This window comes from Hemicordylus capensis, chromosome 1, assembly GCF_027244095.1.
Source record: "Hemicordylus capensis ecotype Gifberg chromosome 1, rHemCap1.1.pri, whole genome shotgun sequence".
Classification (NCBI taxonomy): domain Eukaryota; kingdom Metazoa; phylum Chordata; class Lepidosauria; order Squamata; family Cordylidae; genus Hemicordylus; species Hemicordylus capensis.
The window spans coordinates 311,420,718-311,441,718 of NC_069657.1; the positions used below are offsets into that span (position 1 = coordinate 311,420,718).

The 21,001-nt window shown below is 43.3% G+C and overlaps 2 long non-coding RNA genes across 3 annotated transcripts in view; one reads left to right on the plus strand and one right to left on the minus strand.

Annotated features, from left to right (window-relative positions):
• LOC128339536 (uncharacterized) overlaps positions 1 to 19,917 on the plus strand; it is a 60,803-nt gene extending 40,886 nt beyond the window's left edge. The window contains exon 3 of the long non-coding RNA XR_008313080.1: positions 19,706 to 19,917. This is a non-coding gene — a long non-coding RNA (uncharacterized LOC128339536). The remainder of the gene's footprint in view (positions 1 to 19,705) is intronic.
• On the minus strand, positions 1,009 to 18,054 carry LOC128339535 (uncharacterized). Of its 2 annotated transcripts, none has more exons than XR_008313075.1 (5): positions 17,992 to 18,054; positions 16,733 to 16,818; positions 13,375 to 13,435; positions 10,698 to 10,826; positions 1,009 to 1,698 (listed from the first exon to the last, which is right to left on the minus strand). It is a non-coding gene; the product is annotated as an uncharacterized LOC128339535 (long non-coding RNA). The 2 variants fall into 2 exon arrangements; XR_008313076.1 differs by lacking the exon at positions 1,009 to 1,698 and adding an exon at positions 7,477 to 7,515.
• Positions 19,918 to 21,001: the final 1,084 nt, after the last annotated feature.

The window sequence follows — 21,001 nt, forward strand, 5'->3', positions numbered from 1 at the left end:
GCAACTGCGCAAACAAGGAAGAAGAACATTGCACATTACATATATTATATATTTATGGCTGAATTAATTTGCCAAAACACACATTTTACAAAGAGCAATCATGGAACACATCTAACCTTCCTCCATACGCAAATACAGTAAATCTCTAGCTCTTGGAGACATTTTCAGCCATGTGAAATATAACGACATGGCTCTGTGCCTGAACTGCTTTCACATATAAACTACACAAGCCCAGCACGTATGGGATTAATGGATTTCCATCCAATCGTTATTTCTACTATACTATTGCCATGATTGCTAAACATATCTCATCATCTCTCATCTCTGTATCAGATACATAAACGAGGAGTTAGACTATGGAGGGTTTTCCCCCCAGGTTTACATGTTGTTTTACTGTATATAGTGAGGCTGTGCTCACGCACAGATTAACCCAGGCTAGGGAAACCCATCTTGGGTTAGGCTGCATATGAGAGCTACCAGGATCAGGCCTGATCCCAGCGGGGCAGTGCTGCCTAGCCCAGCTTTTTACCTAGCTTTTAGTTGGGATTAAGGGTGCCAGCACACAGTCAAACCTGGCTCCCTGATCATGTCCAAGCTTGAGCTGCTTCCAGCTTGGCCATACAGAGAGATGGGTGCCTAGAGTGCCTGTCTCTTGCGGTAATCCCCTAATGCATTATGCTTGGCATGTGGTGCATTGTGGGATATCCAGAGGCCAGGATGAGTCATCTTGGCCACCGGAGCTGTACGCTGCTTGGCACAGTTAACACATCTGCACTCCCAGCAACATGAGTGTGATCATCTGCGGGGGGGAGGTAAGATTTGCACAGCCTTACCCGCACCGAACCACTCCCCTGCCTGCCCAGTTGAGTGAATAGTCTCTGTATTTGATAGATTGTTACAGAATAGTATACTGAAAAGCAACAAGAATAAGATATGTTTGGAAGAGAGTACAAAAAGCATGGCTTTCCCAATGTAACTGTATTTTTTTTAAGTAGCATGTGTCAGGAGGGGGGCAGGAAGAGAGATACAATGCAAGCCGTTTATCATCATTTGCTCTGATAAAAGTCCTAATTTGTTTCCATGTGGCCTAAGGTGCTCCATTGATTTCACTGGAACTCCATTTTGTTCACTGGAACTCCACTCCTTCTTTTTCCATCTTTTCTTGTTTCCTCTCTCACTTTTGTCCTCCCTTTCTGTCCCTGGCTGACATACTGTGCAAGGTAATGTGGGTGAGTTGAGCACAGCCTGTGCACCTACATGCATGTAGACACAGGGCACTTTTGCACAAGGTGGCACACATTGGCATATGGTTGCAGTAAGGACTCCCCATGTTCCACCTTTCTCTTTAAAATAACGATGAATAGTGCCAACAAAAACAACAAAAATGAGGTAATGGTGTTATCACTGCATACCACCATAGGTTCATGCAGCACAACCAATTATGAGTCTTGAGCTACCGATTAAAATCAACAAAGAACAAAACCTTCATCAAGGAATTGGCACTGAATGGGTACTGTTATTGTTGGCCAAAGAATATGGTTTCATTTTTGTGTCTGTCCAGCACAGCAAGCTGATGATCAATTATCCTGCAAAGAACTGTAGCTGATGCAGAAACTCAAATTCCTTGCGTGCGATGCATCATGACTACACCTGTGGATCCAGGGTTCTTCCATCCAGTTTTGAATAGAAACTTGAGAACTGAGAATATTTTTGGACAAATAAATTCAAATATCATTACTCATTATGAAAGCTGAATCTTTTTTGACAGTTTTTCCTGCTTGTTAATTGTAGCAATGATAATTCAAAGAGACCCAACATCACACTGTGTGTGCATGTGTGTATGTCCCTCCAAAACAGATAAAGTGTCCAGCTATAATGTTGGAACAAGTCTTACTCGACTCCATTTGGGAATATGTAAGTGCATCAACAAGGTGGTAATTTTCCCAAATGGAAATTCTGCAGTGCTGTGTCCCCAGGTGAAGAGTGAAGATACTCATTCTTCTCCTGTAGTTATTATTTGTGGTCTAAATTAAATAGATGCTTTGTTTTGATATTTTTAAGATAGTGATGTGTCCTGTTATCATTTGAAACTCTACCCGGGGAAATGATTCTGGGATCAGTGACAACTGATAACCTGGTACAACAAAGATTTCTAGGCTAATTCAGTAGAGGGGGATTCAGTTAATACTTCAAGTAAAAGAAGCAATTAACTCAGAGTGTGATCATTAGGAACTCCACTGCCAGCCTGCCTCCAATTTGGGATAATTAGAAATGAAGGTTGTATATTAGCTCTGGATATGCAGGCTTCAGGATTTGTTGCTGGTGGTGTATTTCATTCTCTTCCATGCTGCTTCCTTGGCAATGTCAAGCACAGAAACCATATAATTAAATGCATCTCATACAGCTTAGCAATTAGTCAGCTTTAGATTTTCAGGTACATTGTGTATGAGTAATTACAAACAAATACGTGCCATTGGAGCCTGAAGTTCATGGGAAGATAAGAAAAGAGCCAGGAAGAGAGCTGCTTTCTAATTTTGTAATTTGTAAGTTCTATCACCCTGCAATGAACTTCACATTTGACCCACCATCTTTCTGCACCCCATTGCTGTGAAAATTCTAACCTCTTTTACTCTGTTAAAATGAGAAATGGCTACAGTTCAGTTAATTTTGCTGTGCTTGGATTCAGGCCCGTTTCCATTTCAGGATGAAGGCCTCTTCCTTTTACAAGAACACAACAGATAGTATGTGTGAGAATAATTTGACTAGCTTGTCCTCTACTCTCTGACTTCATTTTTCAGATTAGAACTAATGACACTTGACAAGGAGCAACCACTGAAAATGCCTACCGTGTGTTTCGTTTTTACCTATCTCCTCATAAATGTGACAACATCATGCTGTGCATTTCCCTCCCCTCATAGCATTGGCTACTGCTGTTGGCTATGGGGAAATGACATCGGTTTTAAATTTACCTAAATGCTTTATGGGAGGAAGAGGGACATGGAACTAGATCTACCAGTGAATTTGAGCAAGCTTGGGTTCATAGAAGAACTTTAGGAATTCAAAAAAACTTGAGTTCCAAGGAGAAAATGAGCCCTTTAAATTAACAAAGTTCTTTTATGCTTTAACCGCCCCATCCAGAGGCTCTGGGTGGTGTACAACAACTTTTTTAAAAGACATAAAACCCACAATTAAAACAATGCTAAAAACAACATAAAAACAATTCAAAAATGCTTAAAACTGTTTAAAACCAATTGAAATACATTTAAAAACAACAACACTTTACAAGCCTTGGAAGGTCAGGCCAAATAAATAGGTTTTTAGGGCTCTCTTAAAGGCTGACAGCGAGCCTAAACTGTGGATATCTGCTGGGAGTACATTCCATAGACCAGGAGCAGCTACAGAAAAGGCCCGGTTCTGAGTTGCCACCAGACGTACCAGTGGTAACTGGAGACGGACCTCTCCAGATGACCTCAATGAGTGATGGGGATCATACCGAAGAAGGCATTCTATAAGGTAACCCGGACCCAAGCTTTTCAGAGCTTTAAAGGTAATGACCAGCACTTTGTATTTCACCTGGAAACATATCGGTAGCCAGTGCAGCTGTTTTAAGACAGATATAATATGGTCTCTCCGATTTACCCCAGAGACCAATCTGGCTGCCGCATTTTGAACTTACTGAAGTTTCCAAACTACGTACAAAGGCAGCCCCATGTAGAGCGCATTGCAGTAGTCGTTGCAGTGGTAACTGGAGGTTACCAGCTGATGCACCACTGTTTTGAGATCGTTCTTTTCAAGGAATGGACACAGCTGTTGAATCAGCCAAAGCTGATAGAAAGTGCTCCTGGCCATAGCCTCCACCTGAGATACCATGGTGAGGTCTAGATCCAAGAGCAAGAGGATTAGATGTATGTGGAACTGTCTTGTCCATTAAATTAAAATGTGGAAGTGGAGAATCAGTAGCTGGGGGATCCCCATATGAATATTTGAGCCCTTGTGGACACAAAAGATGTGATTGATAGGACTATTTAAAATGCTGTGCAGGGGTTCCCATATGTTTTAGTATTGTACAAAAAAGACTTTTCCAGTGACTCTGATTATGTATGTTTCTATCATATTTAGACTTAGCAATTTAATTTTTAAAATAAAAAATTATGAGCCTTTCCTCATAGAACAATATTGGCTGAACACTTAGCTTGGTAAAAATTCATTTAACTAACTGGAAAAAATGAAACATTAGGAAGACAGCCTTATAACAAATATATTGGGTAAACCTCTCCATGTTCTTGAATATGTATATGGCAAAAAAGAGGAATAATTAAAAAAAAAACACCAACCCCATCAAGTATATGTGAGAGTGAGCATATGTGGTTGTCAATTTAATGCTGTCGAGATTCCTGAAATAAACCTTCAAACATAGCCTTTCAAACTTTCTCTGTTTGGAAAAGACGAGGCGGTTGCTATTTCATTCTCCTGCCCACTCATCTCAAAGGAGCTCTCAATCTGGGTGGTAATTAGACTGATTTTACTTCAGGATAAAGAAGATCTCTTATTGAAGCCCACATTTTAGGGAACATGTGTTGCCTTTGTTTAAATAGAAATATGTCTTGTAGATATGTTAAAACACTGCTCAGCACTGGCTCTGAATGAACGTACCTTTTGTATTTACACATGGTGAGTCCCACTATTCTGGAAATGTATCACATGATCCATTTGCCCCACATGATTCCTAGTTGTAGTCAAAATTGTGCACCATGCATCCTGGGTTGCTTTTCAAACCCTCTGCACATTCACAGGCACATCCTTATTTTCATCAGTGAAATGTTGGAGGGTTTGTTGTTCGTTAGCTCAGATAGACCAGGTGATCTGGTGAACCAATATGGGTCTGACTAGTCCTATACTTCTGCTTGAGAACCTTAACTCTGCAAGTAGCCATTCAAAACTGTCTCACCTCACCTATAAAGGGATGTGCCAGGAGGTCATTGGGATATCTGCAAAAGACATCCTGCTGGATGTGCAGTCAGTGCACCCTTATTTTAATCACATGGGCCAGAAAAGCATTGTCCAAACTGATCTCTCATGAGATTAAGGGGCAAGAAAGCGGGTGGGTGTGAAGGCCATTTTAGGTTGCAGCCATAGGATTCATTGGGCCTTCCCGCCCAGTGTATTGCAGCTGGGGATGATGGGAGTTGTAGTTCAGCAACAGCTTTAGAGCCAAGCTTGCCTACTTCTGTTCTATCTCATCAGGATTTGGAGGTGAGTTAATTAGTGTACTGCCACAATTCTCTGGGGTAGCTGAATGATATAAAGTAAGTGGCTGTGAGGTAGGGCTCGAGAGATTTGGAGGGAGGAGCTGCTTTAAGGATGGTGCTTGCTTGAGAGCTGCAATGGCTTCAAGCAGTGCTCGTATCAGGTTTGAGGGCTAGGGCAAACTGCAGCTGGACCACTGAGTTTGCTCTGGTCATGTCACTGTGCTGCTCTTTGAAGAAGTTAGGACATGAGGAATGAATTTTGGCATGAGGCTTCTGGCCACTTTGCTGTGGGAGGAGAAATTACAGCTAGTATTCTTCTCATACAGATACCTGGATGAGCCTCTTCTGTAATGTTCTGTTGTTTAATTTGCTTCAAATCAGTTAGATGGTCCACAAGTTAGCTGACTTGCGCCTCAAATGTTCACGCATCCCCCTTCGTGAATCAGGGTGGATGAAATCATAACAAACTATGCCATTGAGGTACCCCATGTATCCCTACAGCTGTAGCAAATTTGGTTCAAATTGGTTAGGCAGTTCACTGGTGCCTGAAACATTTACACAGCTGCCATCTTAAATTGGGGTAGATGTCATCATCACAAACTTGAGGTGTCCCTATGTGTCACTCACTACAACTGTCCTCACTACAACTGTACATTCATGCATCCACCATCTTGAATTAGGGTGGATGACATCACAAATGATGCCACTGAGGCGTCCCTATGTGTCCCTATGAATGTAGCAAATTTGGTTCAAATCGGTTAGGCAAATAAGCTCACTTTCCTTAAGGAAAGTAGGCTAAAAAACATTTCTTTGATTTTAGCAATCGGAAATGACCTATCACCCCAAACAAGAAATTAAATAAGCAACCAAAGATATACCTTGGTAATATTATTATTCTGTAAATGATAAGTACTCTCCATGGTAAGTGCCTTGCTGTTATAGAAAGGGTGAATTTTGAAAACCTTTTTGAAAGAATAAAGAGGAAGCTTAAAGCAGCCATTTGATGTCTACACCCAGAATCTTATTAAATTTAATGATGGATGACAAAATATATTCTGCAAATATTGTTGTGACTTCAGAAAGCCCCTCAGATATGTATCAGTCAGGGGTTTGTTTTTGTTTTTTTGTTAAAAAAAAAAAGATTTATTTTCCCTAACTGCAGCCTCTAACACCATATTGCACACTATTCTGGAGTATTCCATAGCCCCCTTCAAGACATGAATGAGTGGATCTGTGCTCATGGCCACTGCTTTCAAAGCAGAGAGGGTTAAGCCTTGGAGCGGTCACTCACCCCTTTGAACTGGGGGCTCACGATTACAGCCCTGTGAAAGGGGAAGTGTTGTGACAGCGATGGCCAGTGCTTTAGTGAGTAGCAGCCTAGATAGTTGGAGTCTGCTGCTCTCAAAAACACCAGCCATCATGGTTACTGTGAGCACAGTGGCACTCACAAACATCTGAAGAGGGCTCATGATTCTCATGAGTGAATCATGAGGGCTCGTGATTCTCAGGGGCTGCCAAAAGCTGCAGTGGGGAAGAAAAGATGGGAAAGCCCCATTGCATGATCAGAATGTGGCCACTTCCCAGCCTCGGCCTGCGGTGGCATTATTACCTTATCCCATTTCAAAGATGGCAAAGGCACAGGGCCTTTGGCTGGGGCATTGAGAGGGAGAGATTTGCCGGCCACTTGGAGGCGCTCTATCTCCTTGCTTCCAACAAGGTGGGCTCACTCACCATGCCCCCAAGGCACAGAATGGGTTCTGCTGGTCATCCTATTGGGGACTAAGTAGGAATTTTTTCCTTTCCAACAGATTGACTAACGGGTTTTTTCCTTGGCTACTCCATTCAGTTCCCTGCCCATTTCAGGTAGTTAGCTTAGGACATAAGAATGGTCCTGCTGGATCAGGCCCAAGGCCTACCTAGTCCAGATTCTGTTTCACACAGTGGCCCACCATATGTCCCTGAGAAGCCCACAGGAAAGAGGTGAGGGCATGACTTTTCTCCTGCTGTTGCTCCCCTGAAACTGGCATTTAAACTGTCTTGCCCTTGAGGCTGGAGGTGACCTATAGCCACCAGACTAGTAGCCATTGATGGACAAGTCCATGAATTTGTCTAAGCCCCTTTGAAAGTTATCCAAGCTGGTGGCCATCACCACATCCTGTGGAATACTATAGAATACTATAGATTAATTATGCGCTGTGTGAATAATTACTTCCTTCTGTTGGTCCAAGATTTCCTGTCCATCAGTTTCATGGGATGACCTCTGGTTCTAGTATTGGGAGAGAGGGAGAAAAATTTATCTATGTCTATTCTCCCTACTCCATGCATAATTTCATACACATCTATGATGTCTCCCCATAGTTGCCTGTTTTCCAAACTAAAAAGCCCCAGATGGAAGGTGTTCCGGTCCCCTGAACATTTTGGTTGCTCTCTTCTGCACCTTCTCCAGTTCTACAATGTCCTTTATAAGATACAGTGACCAGAATTGTACGCAGTACTCCAAATATGGCTGCACCATCCATTTGAAAAAGAGCAACATAATATTAACATTTTTATTTTCAGTCCCCTTTGTGATGATCCCTAGCATGGAATTTGCCTTTTTCACAGCTGCCGCACACTGAGTTGACACTTTCAACCAGCTGTCCTCCATGACCCCAATCTCTCTCTTCTTGTCAATTACCAACAGCTCAGAACCCAGTGTAAACGTGAAATGGGGGTGGTGGTGGCCCCCAATATGCATCACTTTACACTTGCTTACATTGAACCACATTTGCCATTTCATTTACCACTCACCTAGTTTGGGAGAGATCCTTTTGGCACTCCTTACAATCTGTTTTATATTTCACTACCCTAAATAGTTTAATGTCATCTGAAAATTTGGCCACTTTGCTACTTACCCAACTTCTAGATCATTTATGAACAAGTTAAATTGCACTGTTCCCAGTACAGATCTCTGGGGGACCCCGCTTCTTACTTACTTCCATTGTAAAAACTGTCCATTTATTCCTACCCTCTATTTCTTGTCCTTCAACCAGTTACCAGTCTGCACACGAGCCTTATCCTATGACTGCTAAGTTTGCTCAAGAGACTTTGGAAGTCCAAGAATATTATGCCAACTGGATGACCTTTATCCACATGGCTGTTACTGTCTCAGAATACTGTGAGAGTATTCTTTCAAAGAACTCCAAAAGGTTAGTGAGGCAAGACTTGCCCTTGCAGAAGCCATGCTAGTTCTCCTTCGGCAAGGTCTATTGAGGCAGGTGCAGTGTGGGATGGGAATAAGTGTAGGGGGCTTTGATTGGTAAGCACTCTTTGACTGATTTAAATAAGGGGTTATGATTGACCTCCATGCTTTGGTGGCTCCACAAACCCCAAAGGCTGAGCGATTTGGAACGGTGAAGCCCATGAAAGCTCCTTGTACCCCTATGGGGTAGGCTGAGAGGAGTAGGAATCAGCATGGTTCTGATTTGATGCGCTAAGCCAGGGTGTGTCACCTACAAGTTTTTGAGGAAGGAATTTATTATCTAACCCCAAACTTTAGTTAGGCCACTGCATAGGTTGGAGTTACCAGTCCTGATTTGTTGAAAGTTATCTATAAAGTTGTGATCCTTTCTTCCCATTTGATTGTTATTGTGCTGCACCTTCTGCTGTGGGGTAACTGTACTATCTGGATCCAAGCCATTGAAAAATTATATTCTTAAGTTAGCTACATTATCCTAGGGGTATTAACACAACTAAAAATGAAGTAGGATTCAATCTAGAAGTAGGTAAGAACACACTCAACTCCTTCCAACCCAGCCCGCTCAAATCTGGGTAGTCCAACTTTTGGACCTTGTTCTTAACAAGGTAGGATGAAAATACCAGCTGTCCTACTTTGGTGCTCCAGTCATGTGGGTTCATTTGCTGTTCCTAGCAGTCCCCAGGAGCTAGCAGCCATGTTTATATAAGAACGCTGTGGCTAGAGCCTGCCGTCTGTGAATGTGCCACTCTGCAAAGCATACTCTATGGTCCTTTCCTAGTAATTGCTTCAAAAGGGCTGAGCCTGCCTCTGGCCCCTTCATGGCCATTCAGAGGATGGCTGATGCTGTAATGGGTACTCTCCAGTCAATACAATGCATTCTGGGTTAGCTCTTTTTATCCTTGGAGGACCAAGCTCACCCTTAGAAACCAGGTCTCGAGACCCAGCTCTATATTTTTTTGCATGAAGTCACTGGGTGAGATCATCAGCAAGGTGTTATCAGTATGTGGATGTCATTCAAATCTATTTCTCCATGACATCATCATCAGGAAATGACATAGTCCCTCTTCTCTGTAGTCACTCCTGAGCTGTGGAATGTGCTCCCTATAGATATTCAAGGCTGAAGATCTTTCCCAACCTTTAAAAGAGCCCTAAAGAAACACTTTTAAAGCCTGGCTTTTAGTGATTTTTAAATGAGTTTAAATCATTTTAATTGTTAATGTCTTATATAGTTTGTTTTAATTTGTTTTTATTCATGAGCTAGCGCTATCTGGGTTAGGTGGTATAAAAATGTAATAAATAAATAAATAAATAAAATAAAGTGTTCATCTTTGGTAAATATTAATCCTTAAAAAGAAATAGAATATACATGCAGCTAAAATTGCTGAACTTCACCTGGGTTTCTTTTTCTAAATTAACTTCATGATGCAATGTGCTTTTTGCTTTCTGCATTATGGAGCCTATATAGAACATGTGTATCTGTGGGATTACTGTTGGGGAAAAATAGAGTGAACATTCCTAAACTGGGGGGAAAAACTGGAAGAAAATTCTTAAAACTGCCACATCCAACAGGGAAATTAAAATTTCAAGGTTATTTAAAAAGCATTTATCCAGATTATGTTCCAAATTATGCTGAAAAAGTGAGGTTTGTTTGGAAGATCAGAGTTTAAGAGTAGCAATAGGATGGGATGCTTTTCTGAGAAATTAAAACCAGAGATTGGTGCTGAGTTATTGCTGTTCTAGTTGCCAAGGGAAGCTTACAACTAAGTCATTTCATACCTTGTATAGAGCTCTGAAGATCCCCAATGAATCATGTTTATTCTCATGATTCAGACAGGCCCTGAAAGACGCTCTGTCTTTGAATGGATGCCTCTTCCCTGGCTTGTATAAATAAGGGCTTAAAAAAACCCGTTTTGTTGCACATATGCTATTTAGACATTCTGCCTCTGTTTAATGCAGCATTGTAAAAATGCAGACGTGGGTACATTTTGTACTGTGCTAAGTAAGGCGTGTGGGATTTATTCCTTTGTGGCAATTTCCTTCTTAGCAGTCTTTTTATCAGCCATTTCAGTAATGGATGTCATGGTCAAATTTCACTGGAAGGATTCCCTCCCTCGTGCAAGGGGAAGGGGGTTGGGAGACTGAATGAACAGCACATTAGCAGCAGTGGTCAGTCAAAGTAATATATAAAGAGCCTCAGGAAACCTGCTTACTGAAGAGCACAGTGTTTGAAATTCCTTTCCTCTATTTGCACTCTAGACTCAATTCCTGACTCGGTTTATTTTTCTGTTTATCTCATGGGTGCCAGACTGTTGCTGGAAAGAGTGGTTGTCTGCCGCTGCCTATGGGAAAAATATTTTGATGAATCTGATATAGTATAACCTGATAAACTGAATGTTCACGAGAGATAACTCTTTTATTTAACAGAAAGCTTAATGGGGGTGACAAAATGGTAAAAGCATTCCAACAAACTCACTAGTATTTTTGAATGGGTTATATATTGCATAGGTCTACAAATTGCCTCTATGTTTAGGCACCAAAGAAGCCAACACAATGTTCTCATTATTGACAGGGTTGAGAGGGGGGAGGGAGGGAACCTAGAGTTGGAGGCTTCTTTAGATTTCCAGGGATGTATCTGAAACTCAGAGGCAGTAGAAAGGAATAAACAAGGTTTGCTTAATCTGTCACATACTGCTTCAGAAAAATCCATTTGTGTGCCTAAGCGCTTTAGTTATTACAGTAGCAAATGGCACAAATAAGCTGACTGGGTGTTTGGGCTTCAGTGCTTTCAGTGCTCACCAATGCACCAATCACTTCCCTCCTGGCACTGTCTGACATATCAGCTGAATCAGCAGGCTGCCGAGCAACTGAATGGAATTTAACCATCTCAGTAAAAAACATCTGCATGGGCCTAAGGCCAGTTGCTGCTGCAGCAGCACCATGGGTGGTGGTGGTGGTGGTTAAAATCATTACAGTGTGTCATGAGATTGGGAGCCTGCTTTCCCTCAAAACAAACAGGAACTTAAGGCAATGAGATCATATAGGAAGGAGGCAAATTGTATAGGAACCAGGGGTAGGGATGTGCATGAACCTCAGTGCACAAACCGGTTCATGATTCTTAGAAACAGTTTGTGCTGCTTCGGCCCAAACATGAACCAGTTGTTTGGCACTTTGAGGGCAGTGCTATGGTGGTGGTGGTGGTGGTGAGTGGCACCTTTTAAAAATAAGTATAGCAGGTCCTTACCTGTGTGTCGCCACACTATGCAGCACACTGTTACTGTGGTGCTCCCCCAACAGCCCGCACATATCAGCATGGCGGTGGCATGCACATGGCCTCCAAGCATGTGCAGAAGCCATTTGCATGGTCAGCAACACCTGCGTGCGGGCTTTTGGGGGGAGCAACACAACAGCAGGAAGCTGCGTGGAGTGCAGGGGTGTGCATGAACTGTTTGCTGCTGTGGCGGTTCTCCTCGAACCAGGCCAGTTCCGTGGCATCATTGCAAATCAAACCAGGGGCAGTACGGTCCGCGATTGAACCAAACCAAGTCTGGTTTGAGTGAACCAGTTTGGTAGTGAACAGGCGGTATACCCAGGTGGCTGGCCGGGGGTGGCAAGAGAGGTAGTAAGGTTCTTACTTGGCTGGTGCAGCTGCCAGCACCACTGCTCACACCCCTGGCATGGCCCCAAGTGTGCACAATGCCTTCTTTAGGAAGCCACTCACACAGCAGTGTGGTTCTGGACTTCACAGATCTGCAGAGGCCATTTACATGGTGTCCATGCATGTGTGGACACTATTGCGCAGGCACCTTCCTAAAAAAGGCAATGCACATGCTTGAGGTTGTGCTGGGAGTGGGGGGCAGGAGCGGCAGCACTGGCAGCCACGCTGGCTGGGTAAGAACCTTACTACCTCTCTCGCTGCCCCCGCTCAGCCACCCCTTAGCATTTCCAGGAACCCACACCCCTTTACTTGTAAAGGGGAATTAGCCTCCTGAACTGTTGCACGACTGGTTCAGTCAAATGGACTGGCCCAGTTGGTTTGACTGAACCAACCATGAAATGATCAATCCACGATCAAACCGAACCAAGCCTGTTTGGACCGAACCGGCACAGTCCAGTTCAGAGAATCACAAATCAGTTTGTATTCAAACCTGTGCATGGACCAAGGTTCGTGCACAGACCAAGGTTCATACACATCCCTAACCAGGGGAGAAAATAGAGAAGTAGGACTAGGACTAGATTAGGGAAGACAGGAAGAGAAAGCAGCTGGGAAGCCCTGATGGATGAAGATAATGAGGCAGCAGGGGACCAAGGGAAGATTGGACAGCAGAAGCAGAGGCTAAAAGAAATAAAGGTGGGTCAATTTAATTGGGAACAAGGAATAATATTAAAAGTTAATGGTGTTCACTTTCTTACAGGCCATCTTTATTTCCATATACTGTTCCATGATTTGGCAGATAGTTTGTTATGTGAATTATGAAACCGTGAATTATATAATGTACTGGAAACCATATTAAACACCACTAAGTACTAGATTCCATCATGTATCAACTAGATATCAAATTACCAAAGCTTGATATCTGCCAAATATATTTTAAAAAAACCTGTCAAATATCAACCATCAGATTCCAAATATGAAGAGAATGTTGGTTGTTGAATACGAAAACTTAATTTCAGATATTTAATATTTGATGGTTCTTGAGTTTTTGAGGTGGCAGCATTTTGCCGCAGCTTTCCACTATCCATAAGAGCTCCTTTAGGCATTCCTTTGGAAAATATGTGAATATAAAGTAGATACATTCTGAATAAACACATTTATTTCTATGTGGTGTTCACTAGGAATGAACGCCATACATAAATAAAGCTGGGAAGAATTTTAAACTTGGTAAATACCTCTCAGTGCCAGAAAACGCAGAAAACATTTGTGGCCAGCAACTGGGAGCTCCATGGCTTCCTTAAAAAAAAATTTATTTGCATTTCTTTGTAGACTGTATATATTTACTCTTTTATTAAAAATGAAGATTAAAAAACACTTTACCTTGGCTTTGTTTGCCTGAACTATGCATAGGGAAGGAATTGTTTTCTTTATTTGAGGAAGTGTTCACTGACATTTATGGAGACCTTATATAATATTTGTTTCTAATACATGCATACAATTCAGACTATGTTTACTCAGTGTCTGAATTTCCCTTTAGGTTGCACAGATAATGGAATTAAATTGTTCTGATTCTAGGTGACAGAAAAGTGGTGGCCTGAAACCCCCCATTTTTGCTGATACTTCTTTGGACAGCAAAAATGGGGTGGTGGGTTCCAGAGTAGTTAATCCACAAAACTACACCAACATTTTCAAGGTACTGGGGATTACAAGGGAATGTGTGGAGAGCTGTGCATCACATCAGCTGCCATCTCTTAGCCAACTTACCTCAAGGGAACTTGCATGGATAATATGAGGGGGCATGTATATAATCCTGAGCTTTTTGGAGGAAGAGTGGGATACAAATAAAATAAGTGAAATAACTGGCTTTATCATTGTTGGGCATTGGGGAGTACAGGAGGGATGAAATTCAACCTTGACTTGAGCTGGGTGCATTCAACGTGGTGTGCTCTCCTCCCCGCATCTCAGCCTGACAATGTGGGAGATGGCCAACATGACTGCTGGCCAGGGCAGAAGCTGGCCTCCATGGGGTGGGACTTTGGACTCGATAGGGGAGAATACCTCTCAACCTGCTGAGGAGGCGGAAGGACCACCAGGTTGTGGCCCTGCCCCCTTTAGAGACTGTGGCACCTGTGCATTATTTAAACAAGAGCCGGCCAATAATGAAGGTTGACTAATAGAGGAGGGATGCTAGCTGCTAAGAGCCCTTTGACTCCTAACATAGCCTAGGTAGACTAGCAAGACAATGAAGGGCTAAACCTCCCCTCTCTGAGGCCACTTGGGATCAGAAGTCCTGGGAAAGCAGAGGAAACACTGTGCTTCACAATTGTACTTTAACCTGAGTGAGGAAATTCATTTATATAGGATGTCACAGAAGTTTCATTCAATCAAATTACCTAACTCAAGGCTTTTCAAGAGCATTGTATGCGCAAGAAAAAAACCTGTTCAAATACTTCTTGGATAGCAATTTTCATCATCTATTAAGTAAACAAGCTTTGATTTCAAGCACATAATTCATTTTTCCATATGTTATAGGAAAAGACATCATCCTCTCTAATAAAACGCTTGGTGTCCGTGCCTCCCTGGCCTGTTCTGCGCATGCGCGGAGCGCATGTGCAGAACAGGGCAAGGGAGACACAACGGCCGGCACCCGGTGGCCATCTTGGGCGGCCAGAAGCGGCCGCCCCGAAGAAGCTGGGAATGCGGGGAAGGGGGAGACTGGCCGAGGTGCGGCCAAGGCGGCGGCAGAGCCGCGCCGCCGAAGCCGGGCGGGGGGAGGAGGCGGCAGAGCCGCCGCCGAGGCCTGGCGCCGCCGCCGCAGCCAGGCGGCTGCGAGTCCTTGGGGCACTTGCCCGGCCGGGGAGACGGGCCGGGAATGTGAGGCGGGGGCGGGGCGGACCGGACCGGCAGCGGCGCCCCCAGAGTCCGCCCGGCCGCTGCCACCGCCCACTCTCCCGCCCTCCCAGCTGCCCAAATACTCCTTCCCCACTCCCCCCCCAAATGATTAAGGGCCAAAATGGCCCAGAAGAATGCCTCCGCGGCCGCCGCCATGGCCGCCAACCGCCCTCCCAGCTGGCTGAGACTTCCTTACCCGAAGCAGCCCGCGACAGTCGGGCAATCTAAAATCCATTTTTTGCGAAAAAAAGAGGAGCTCCCGAACAGAGCTCCTCTCTGTGCTAAGCCAATGCCCAAACTGCTGCTATGGACGCAAAGGACGCAATAGGCGTCCTTTGCGTCCATAGCAGCAGTTTGGGCATTGGCTTAGCACAGAGAGGAGCTCTGTTCGGGAGCTCCTCTCTTCTTCACAAAAAATGGATTTTAGATTGCCCGACTGTCGTGGGCTGCTTCAGGTAAGGAAGTCTCGGCCAGCTGGGAGGGCGTGTGGCGGGGGGGAAGGCCAGAGGAAGTGGGGCGGGGGGGAAACTCTCCCCTACTAGCGCCCGTTATCACAACGGGCCTGAAAACACTAGTACTATATATGATGCAATTTGTTAGCATCTCTGAAATTTTTAATTTGTTTTTCAAGCTTAGAAATGACAAATTACAGTTAATGACTTGCAAGTGAGTTCTTTCAGAGGTTCAATTTTTGTGAGCAATATTCAATAACTGCCTTTTAGGGCACTATTTCTCCGTGATAAGCTATAATTAATGCTGGTAGGTGTGACAAACTTACAGAGAACAGTTGTGCTGATTTTTTCCCTTAGTTGCCTAATACGTTAGTAGCAAATTCCATTATAATATAATGGCCAATTAAAAGGTCTAGTCGAATCACATGTCTAGTAGATTTTCTCCTCCTAGTGTTAAGTTTCCATAGGTTGGATCCAAAGTTTTTGCTTCATAAATTGAATAAACTTCTCTTAATGGAAGGATAGTTGTGTTCACAAAATACCCTTTCCATTGATGAAAATGTTGGATTCAACCACATGTCTTTATCACATGTGTAAATTTCCTTCTGTTTGACAATCACATTCTGAGTTGAACAGCCAGGCATGTTGTTGTTTTTGTCTGTACAGTATATGTGATATCTGGCATACTAAAATTATATTCAGTAATTTGGTTTAAGATGAGAGTTAAGATGCGTTACAATTTCACTCATACTCTAAAAAGAATGGAAATTACAAGTTAAGGTGTCCATCTTAACTTCCATACCACATAACCTGTAAAGACTTTGTACAGTCTGATATATGATGATGGCTTTAGAAATGAGGCTCCATGCACCCATACTATGCCTTGATCAGAGATACATCAGGCAGAAATTCATCAGGGGCATCTCTAGAAAGTGATTAGGGAAACTGCAAATGTCTATCTGGATGTATTTATCCCCAGCCCAACATCTAACTGAAAGACTGCAAAGTGTGGGTGCATGCAGCCTCCTTTCTAAAGCCGCCATCATATACCAGACTGTACAGTCTTTACAACTCATATGGCATGGAGGTTAAGACTGGCACCTTAACTTGCAATTTCCATTCTTTTTAGAGCATGAGTGAAAATGTAAAGCATCTTAGTTCTTATCTTAAACCAAAGGTTTCTGGATTACTGAATTTACTGCTGTTTTAAAAAGAGAAATCTGATTAGACACTATGGTGAAGAGCTTACCCAAACCACAAGGTAGAACTTCCTGATGTTGAACAGCAAAAACTTTGTAAAACGTTTAACTAAGATAGTCACACTCCTCCCTCCACCTGAAAAAACACAATTTAATGAAATTAGTGGATTCAGTAATAGTAACAGTGTGATTCCACCTCATGATTATTTAGCAGTGAATAAGGACACAACAAGAAGCACGTAATTTGTGTTCACTTTAAATCTGTACTTCATTTTTTATTTTTCTTAAACTCAAGCAACGATAATTAAAAATAATGAACGTTTTAACAACTATCTCCAAAGCTACAGATTCCCTTCCCAGAAATTTCCAATAAACCTCAGAGTTCTGTTTGATTTTAATTTCCTTCAGGTGTTATCAGCAAAATAATGGTAGGCCTTAAAGCCAATCAGACTGAAAAATTAGACCTTAACATTCTGAATTGTGCCTTTAAACCATATTTAGTGACATACTCTGCTTTATGAGCCCCCTAGAGAACAAAAGCCCCCCCCCAGTTCTTGAAACCCCAACTCTTTTAAGGGATGGAAACCTATAGTAGACCTTATGCAGGAAAACCTCGATATTCACAGGCGTTCCATTCCTCTCTACAACTGCTGATACGGAATCCGTGAATATCAGGTCATTTGAGCAATGGGGAATGGAGAGTTAGGTTCCCAGAGGTGGCAGTGGGGATGGTGGCGGAGGCAGAGGCCTTTTTGGACTGCCACTGTGAGGTGGGGATGCTTGCGGAGGTGGCCGCAGCATTCAGAATGGCGATGGAGGCAGCAGCAGGGACTCCTTCTCACTCCCCGCTTCCCTCCCAAATGACCATGCAGGCCAGACTGCAGCCCATTTTGGGCCTCTCTGAGTGTGTGCTCAGAAAGGCCCAAACTGGGCCACAGACTGGCTCATGTAATCATTTGGGAGGGAGGGAGAAGGAGTCCCTGCTGCTGCCTCCATCACCATTCCAAATGCTGCAGCCACCTCTGCAGGCATCCCCGCCACACAGTGGCAGTTTAAAAAGGTACCAGTGCTGCCTCAGTGGACACCATTTGGTAGGGAGAAGGTGTCCCTGCTTCTGTCTCTGCCGCCATCCCAAAAGGCTGTGACCACCTCCAGAGCCATCCCTGCCACACAACCGATAAAAAGGTACCACTACCTCTGCCAACCCACAGATACACAAATTTCTCGAGCCCCCGCCCCCACACGTATGTCGAGGCCGGGTGCCTGTTCCCCAACTGTGGATACATGAAACCACAAGTATTGAACCCACGGATAACGAGGTCTGCCTCTCTCTTCTTTTTCTCCTCCCTTCACTCAGGACATACAGGCCTTGAGCAGCAACCCTCCCCACCCCACCCCCACCTCTCTAAGGCCTGTTCCCTGGCTACATATAATATATGTTCAGCGGCAGCTTGTGCAATGGGGAGGGTGGGGTGTCTTACTAGATTGCTGCACTGGGCAGTGATCAAGTGACATGGTGAGGAAGCCCACATCATTGCATGGCAAGAAGAGAATGGACTGAGTCTACTACAGATGTCCCTGGTCCAGCCTTTTTTTGCTTATTTAGAGGCCTCCAGCAGCCTACACCTGCCAATAACATAATCTGGGTTGCTTCACAGGTGAGGCAATACCTAAGGTTGCCACGAGCTATAAAATCATGCATGTCTAATCATAGGGTCTGTAAAATCAAGCATGGTGTGAAGAAAGTGGATAGAGAGAAATTCTTCTCTCACACACACAACACTAGAACCAGGGGTCATCCCATGAAATTGATTGCCAGGAAATCTAGGACCAACAAACGGAAGTAGTTTTTCACACAACGCATAATCAACTTGTGGAATTCTCTGCCACGAGATGTGGTGACAGCCAACAACCTGGATGGCTTTAAGAGGGGTTTGGATAACTTCATGGAGGGGAGTTCTATTAACGGCTACTAGTCGGAAGGCTATAGGCCACCTCCAGCCTCAAAGGCAGGATGCCTTTGAGTACCAGTAGCAGAGGAGAAACAGCAGGAGAGAGGGCATGCCCTCAACTCCTCCCTGTTGCTTCCGGCGGCATCTGGTGGGCCACTGTGCGAAAAAGGAAGCTGGACTAGATGGGCCTTGGGCCTGATCCAGCAGGACTGTTCTTATATTCTTATGAGCTGCCTCAGCCCCAGGAACATGCAGCAGTGCTACATCCAACCTCAACAACAATATGCTGAGACTGAGCACATCATACAAATCTGCCAGTGTTGGCATAGCCTGTCTTACTTGAGGGATGGAACCTTAGATTTGAAGTTTGAAAGAAATGTCGGGCTCTATCCCACAAGGAGGGCAGGATATGCTGACACTGGCAGATTTGTATGATGTGCTCAGTCTCAGCATACTGTTGTTGAGGTTGGATGTAGGACTCATGCATGTTCCTGAGACCAGATATAGGGCTTCCAACTACTCCCAGGGCTGCAGCCACTCACAGCAGACTGTAGGCACCACATTACATATGATGCCACCCTCTAGCTGCACTGGCAACTTGCTAGAAGCCATGTCCTCACACCCTTTTTGATACCTTCTGATAATAAGTGCTGTGTATGGACTCTCTCAAGTGAAAATCCCACCCGCAGATACACACCTTCTAGTACACTGACCATGGCTACTAATTTCCCTCAATATAGACTTGTATTTTTTCCTCTCTGTCGTTTAATGCTTCAGTGGTGTGGCAAAAATAGATCTAAAGGAACTCTGAGGAGAAAGGCATGGGAAAGTCAGTCATGAAGCATCATTAACTAGAGATGTGGATATCTAGGAGAGAGTTCATTAAGAGAGTTCGTAAAGAAAGGAGGTTAAACAAAACAAAACATAACATAATGGCAGCAATAATAGTCTGTCATAGTTATTCCTAATGAGATATTTGTGAACAACAGTTTGAATACACCACAAAGGCAGAAGTCTTGTTTATGAACAACATCTCTCTCTCTCTCTCTCTCTCTCTCTCTCTCTCTGCAGATGGCATTTGTTTATCATAGAGACCCTTACACAATAAAAACTGTGATTTATGTGTTTACAAAATGATGTGCCTGATGTTTCCAAGGAATCCCTACAGAGAAATGTTGGACATTAAGCATTCATGTGGCCTGGGAGCCAGAATTAAATAAGCTGTTTAGAAGACAAGTCTCCTTATCATCAGAAATCAGTGCCAACTTTACATTTCAATAAAGCGCTGCACTTCATTTTACTTGGATATCTTAAATCAAAGCTCAACCCAATATACCTCCAAAGAAAAACCTATTGTTTTACCAACAACAGAAGTGGGAAAACTTGCATTCTGTCTGCATGACATACCACTTGGACCATAGCTGTGTGTTCCCTTTTCATTCCCCAGCCCCCTCATCAGACAACAGACACACAAACATGAAAATTTCCTTTAACATAATCTTTGCTTCTTCCTTTCCCCCGCTTACAGTGTCATTTCTCAGAGCAAGACATCTTCAGGTGCCAGAAAAGGAGAAACAACACAAGTGGATTATTCCTTCCCTAGTTCACACACGCCATGAAGCAAAAACAACAAAATAAAAATTGGCAAATAAATTTGGCAAAGGTCCAGAAAGCCAGCCAAGCAGCCAGACATTTCTATTTCCAAGAGAGAATAAGTACATAACTCTACATTTTTGCTGGACATTCAAGTGTTATAGTTAAGATTTTTTTAAAAATTATCTTCTCTTTGGCAGCCACAGCCCAGAGCCCAAATTACACTTTATTTGCATTATTTATGTTAAGTCTGTGGGAGCTGTACAGTGTTATTTTCCTATTGTAGACAACTATGGTAGAGTAACAGAGCACAATGTTCAAAAACAGCACCCCACAAACAAACTGACAGAAGTATTAGTATGTGTGCCAGAGTCTGGAAATGGAGCAAAATGGAAAATAGATAAGCTAAACTTTGGAAGGAATATTGAGTTTTAGTAACTTGTATTTCAAAGCTATCAAGGTTTTTTTATACAATGAAGAAAAGGGAAAGAGTACAAATGTTGGACTACAACTTCCACCATCCCTTTCTATTAGCCACTGCTGCTGGGGATGATGGGAGCTGTAGTTCAACAGTAGCTGAAGGCCCGAAGTTGTGCAGATCTGGTCTAAATGAAACAAAAGTTAAATTTTATGACTTTTTGCTGAAAAGGTCAACAGATCTTTATGGTGAAAATGAAGGTGATAATGTAAGATCAGAGATATGGGGTTTTTGAAAATTTTGAATTGGAAATGTTTCCAGAAAGTTTCCCAGAAAAATTTCCCAACCTTTGGCAT